This window comes from Poecilia reticulata, chromosome 22 (genome assembly GCF_904066995.2).
Source record: "Poecilia reticulata chromosome 22, P_reticulata-male-v2, whole genome shotgun sequence".
Lineage (NCBI taxonomy): Eukaryota > Metazoa > Chordata > Actinopteri > Cyprinodontiformes > Poeciliidae > Poecilia > Poecilia reticulata.
In genome coordinates this window covers 27532788-27537885 of record NC_088851.1, presented here as the reverse complement: position 1 = coordinate 27537885, position 5098 = coordinate 27532788, and positions in this window count along the sequence as shown.

Genomic DNA, 5098 nt, shown 5'->3' with positions numbered 1-5098 from the left:
GAAGAAAAAATTGTAATTGGAAAAAAATGTTTGAAACAAAAAATACAAATAAAAGAAATTGGAAAATAAAGCAAAAAATGAAAACAAAATAAATGGAAACTTTAAAAAGTTAAAAACTCTTTTTGAAAAAAGTCAATATTCTGTTTAATCAACAGGTTTTCAAATCCACAGCACAAATCTGAGAGTAAAATATTTTTAGATGCAAAATCATTTTCCCTTTTCATTTTTGAACAAATTTATGGCCCCAGTTTAGCTCCATACATTATGGTCCTGTGACCGATGCAAAGCATCATGGGTAATAAAGCTGGAAAGCTAGCTTCCGCTAGCCGTGCTCATGATGAGGAAGCTGCCTTGTTTTCTCTGATCGAATCGTTTAGAAGCAGAAAACATGTTGGAGTCAAACTGAGTTTTGACTCATATTCCGGTTCAGTTTTTCTCGTCTTCCTCTCTGGTTCTCTCTGCAGCTTCGCGGCTCTTTTGCTTTGGTTTCCTAATTTTCCATTAAGTCTGAGCTCCAGGCTCAAACCAACTGGACACATCAGTAAATGTGTTTCATTTACATGCATATGTATAAATGAATGGATGTCGGTGCTGCTGGTTATTAGTAGAAATCAGATGATTCGCCTCTTAAATAAGCGCTGACGGCTCAACAGATTAAACCTAAATTATTCATAACTTTTGTCTCCGAGACTCTAATTGTGTTAATAATGCAAAGGTGAAAAACATTTTATTTCAGCGCTGATTACTAAATACTGAGATCAGGAGGGAGCGCTAACGGTTTGGGACGTTTTTATTCATTTTTATTGGAAGGAGAGAATTGAGATCATTCAGTTTCCTGCCAAATCAATCTGATCCGAACGGAGCCAACAAGCAGAACCGGGTCAGAATAAAGATCCGATTCTGTTCAGGACCAACATCAGTCAGAGTCAGAGGAGGGGAGGGGAGGGGAGGGGCTGGAGGGGCTGAGGAGCAGCGGCGGTCCAGCTGCGCCGCAGGAGGGAAACTGAGGGTCGGCTTGTCTAGTCAGAATCCCGCTGAGACGATTCCCTCACAGGTACATGCTGATAAAGACGGGCAATCAATATTCCTGTCAGCTTTGCTATAGTGACACACACACCAACACACACACACACCACACACTCTGGCAGGTTTGTTCTGATTTTTGGTTTTAGTCTCCAGATGCTTCATGTTTCCGTCCTGCTGCTGCTGAAGCTGCTGCTGCTGAAGCTGCTGCTGCTGCTGAAGCTGCTGCTGCTGCTGCTGCTGCTGCTGAAGCTGCTGCTGCTGCTGCTGCTGCTGCTGCTGCTGCTGAAGCTGCTGCTGCAGCTGCTGCTGCTGCTGCTGCTGCTGCTGCTGCTGCTGAAGCTGCTGCTGCTGCTGCTGCTGCTGCTGCTGAAGCTGCTGCTGAAGCTGCTGCTGCTGCTGCTGCTGCTGCTGCTGAAGCTGCTGCTGCTGCTGCTGAAGCTGCTGCTGCAGCTGCTGCTGCTGCTGCTGAAGCTGCTGCTGCTGAAGCTGCTGCTGCTGCTGCTGCTGCTGAAGCTGCTGCTGCTGCTGCTGCTGCTGCTGCTGCTGCTGAAGCTGCTGATTCTTGTTTCCCAGAAAGATTCATGTTGTTTTCCCAATAATTTATTTCTTTTAATATGGGATTTATTACACTTTCATGCAACTTTTATAAAGTAACCAAACTGAAATGAATGAATGGAAGAAAAGCACAGAATGCGATTAAATCATATTTTAGCAAGACGGATACTTTATCTCTAGGCCTTACAGCTGAAGGTTTAACACTTTATTTTATTTATCTGTATATTTGAACATCTGCTTTTGTACCTTTTTCATCTTTGGATTTATTTTTCATTTGATCTTTTTAAGCTCAATTTTATTTCTGTGTGTGGGCTGTTTGAATGTTGACATATTTTAATACGTCACCATTTCCCTGAAAGGTCAATAAAACCACAGAATGATGAACAGAACTGATCCGAGCCTCTGGTCCAGAATGGAGGCAGGTTCTGGTTCCGGTTCTGGGAAACAGAGAAAACAACAAACGGTTAATTTTCACAGATATTCGGCTAGAAACCACCTGTCAATGCTCAGGTTTATTACTTTAATGTGGAGCATTTTGGGAGCAGGTATGAAGGAAGACGTGGTTTCTGGATGCAGCAGCCATGTTGTTTTCTGTTAGCGCTTCAGGCTAGTTTTCTGTTAGCGCTTCAGGCTAGTTTTCTGTTAGCGCTTCAGGCTAGTTTTCTGTTAGCGCTTCAGGCTAGTTTTCTGTTAGCGCTTCAGGCTAGTTTTCTGTTAGCGCTTCAGGCTAGTTTTCTGTTAGCGCTTCAGGCTAGTTTTCTGTTAGCGCTTCAGGCTAGTTTTCTGTTAGCGCTTCAGGCTAGTTTTCTGTTAGCGCTTCAGGCTAGTTTTCTGTTAGCGCTTCAGGCTAGTTTTCTGTTAGCGCTTCAGGCTAGTTTTCTGTTAGCGCTTCAGGCTAGTTATTTAGCATCTCAGCATTCCGTTCCTGTCGGCCGGGGCGCCAAGGAGCCACCAGCTACACATGGCCGCCTGTTAGCATCGTTACTCCTCGGAGACACAGGCGGGACATTTTTATCTGAACTGCAGCGGTGAGCACGCTAGCACGCTAACTATGGAGCTAATTGTTGGCTTAGCGCTCTCGCTAACTTTGAAAACATTTAACGCTGCAGCCAAATATTGTAGCTTAGGTCTAAATAATATTTAGGGTTATTTCTCACAACCTGCTGGTGTCGGTGCTTCATTGAAGGCATCACCTGTGTGGATCCACAGAGGAAACCGTAACGTCTCCACAGGCCTCAGGAGGGACAGATTTGAAGGCTCCTCACTGTTCAGTTTGTTAACCTGCTGCCGTCTGGCTGCAGACACAGGAGCTTCAGACCAGAACAACCAGTTTAGACCGGGCGTTAAAAACCCTCTAGTACTATTTATCACCAATTTCAATATAATCCATGTCATTTTATTGCATGGTTTCTACAATGACAATAAATATTATTATAATTATTCCATTCATTTTTCCAGATAAATTATAAACTATATTTTAATGTTTCAGCTGAATAAAGTTCAACATCTGTGTTGATGTTTTGGTTATAAATGTTTATATTCATGCTCTTATTTTGAAATAGGTGAACAGTTTACACATCAGTTCGGTTTTGTCTCTTTATGTTGTTTCCCGAAAACCTTTATTTAAAACAAGAAACATTCAGGAACAAAATAAAACACAAAATAAGACAGAAACTAAATATGTTAAAAAATAAAATGATAAAGTCTAAATGAACTCGGTGCTCCAGGATCATCGCCTTCAAAAGCAGATATAACTGATTTACTGTTAGCGCTTTAGCATTAGCATCCGCTAAATACTGCGTGTCTAGCAGCGCTTTAGATCAAATGTCACATTAGCATTAGCTCAGAGTCCGGCAGGCTGGTCGGTCTGCTGTGGTTCCAGATAAACCCATCAGCTCTGAGGATCCGGTCGATATCCGGATGATCCCATCGCTCCCTCCCTCCATTCGTGGAGCGATAACCCTAATGACCCAGCAGCTCCGTGGATCCTGGTCCCTCAGGCCAGCAGCCAGGAGGAACGGCTGCTTGTGTTTTTCATTTTTCTGGCTGTGTTGGCGGTAAACTCTGGTTCTGTGGGCTCAGATGTTGTCCGTCGCTCTCAGTAATCTGTATTCATGCGTCTCCAGCATCGGCCCTCGTTTCTTATGAGCCGTTCCTGTTCTAATCTTCGGCGACCCGCTGCCACCTGTAACCGAGCCGCAGGAGAACCGGCCACAGGTTGCATAGCAAGATGAGCAGCAAGTTCCTGACTCGTCGCCTCGGGACGAAAAAGACAAAGAGAGGAAGACGAGAAAGACGAAGCTGATGGGGAACGGAGGATCGAATGATGAGGAGATGAAAATCCAAACAGCTCAAAGCTGCTGGCCTCCAGTTAGCTAACAACTCAGACTCAGCTAACAACCAGCTTCCTTACAGCGCATGCAGCTTCATGACATGTTTAATAAGATTATTGTTATTATTACTGAGTTTTTATGATTCATAAAGTGGATTTTTCATCCTACATCAGACTTTGTATCGTTTCCTGTACTGGGATGCCTCTGCCAGGATTATTCCTGTATCCACTGGCTCAGGTTATGCAGACCAGCAGCGCCCTCTGGTGGATGGAGGCCAAACTACAACACTGAAGAAACTAATTTGATCTAATAAATCATTTATTAAGAATTATTCCTAAGTCGATCTGTCTATCTGTGACTGTGGGACGTTTAACTGAAGGAGGTAGGCGACGTTTCAGAGGTCAGAGCTTCAGCCCTGCAGAGTGTCTGAGGTTTAAACGATGAAACGAAACCAAATCAGAACTAATAGTTTAGTTTGATTTAAACTTTGAGCTGAAAGCAAAGAAAACACCTGGATCTTCATCAGCACTGTGATGAAGACTCTCCTCCCGATTTACTGGATCACACGTGATTTCACTGATTTGATGAATTCAGTCTGCAAGCTTAGCTCTGGACTTTGACTAGGCCATTCAAACATATGAATCTGTTCTGACCTAAACTGTCCCATATTTATTTCGGAGCTAAAACAATTATCTTGAAAGTAAATGTTACAATTTCAAACAAAATATTTAGTTTAAAGCTAAGTGTTTAGTTTGCTAACAAAATATTCAGTTAACATTGAAGTTCTCAAGACGCAGCTTTTATTTTGACAGTCCACAGGCAAGCTAATTTGCATATTAGCATCATATTTAGCACTGAGATAGCTAAATATTTAGTTATAAAATTAAATATCTAGCTCAGAGCTAACCTAAAAATCATATTTAGCTAGCTAGGAGCTAAATATTTAGCTAGCTAGGAGCTAAATATTTAGCTCACTAATGAAACATTTAGTTTGAAAAAAATATAACTAAATGAATAACGTGGTGAAATTATGACTTAATATTTATTCTCTTAAATATCTGGAATTAATTCTGCTTCTTTCTGAAAGCCCCAGATAAAACTTTTATTTTGTAACTAAGTTTACAGTCTCGGAGCTTTTACTCTGAAGGTTGACTCATCCAGCCTGTGAAGCTGCGGGCTTGACG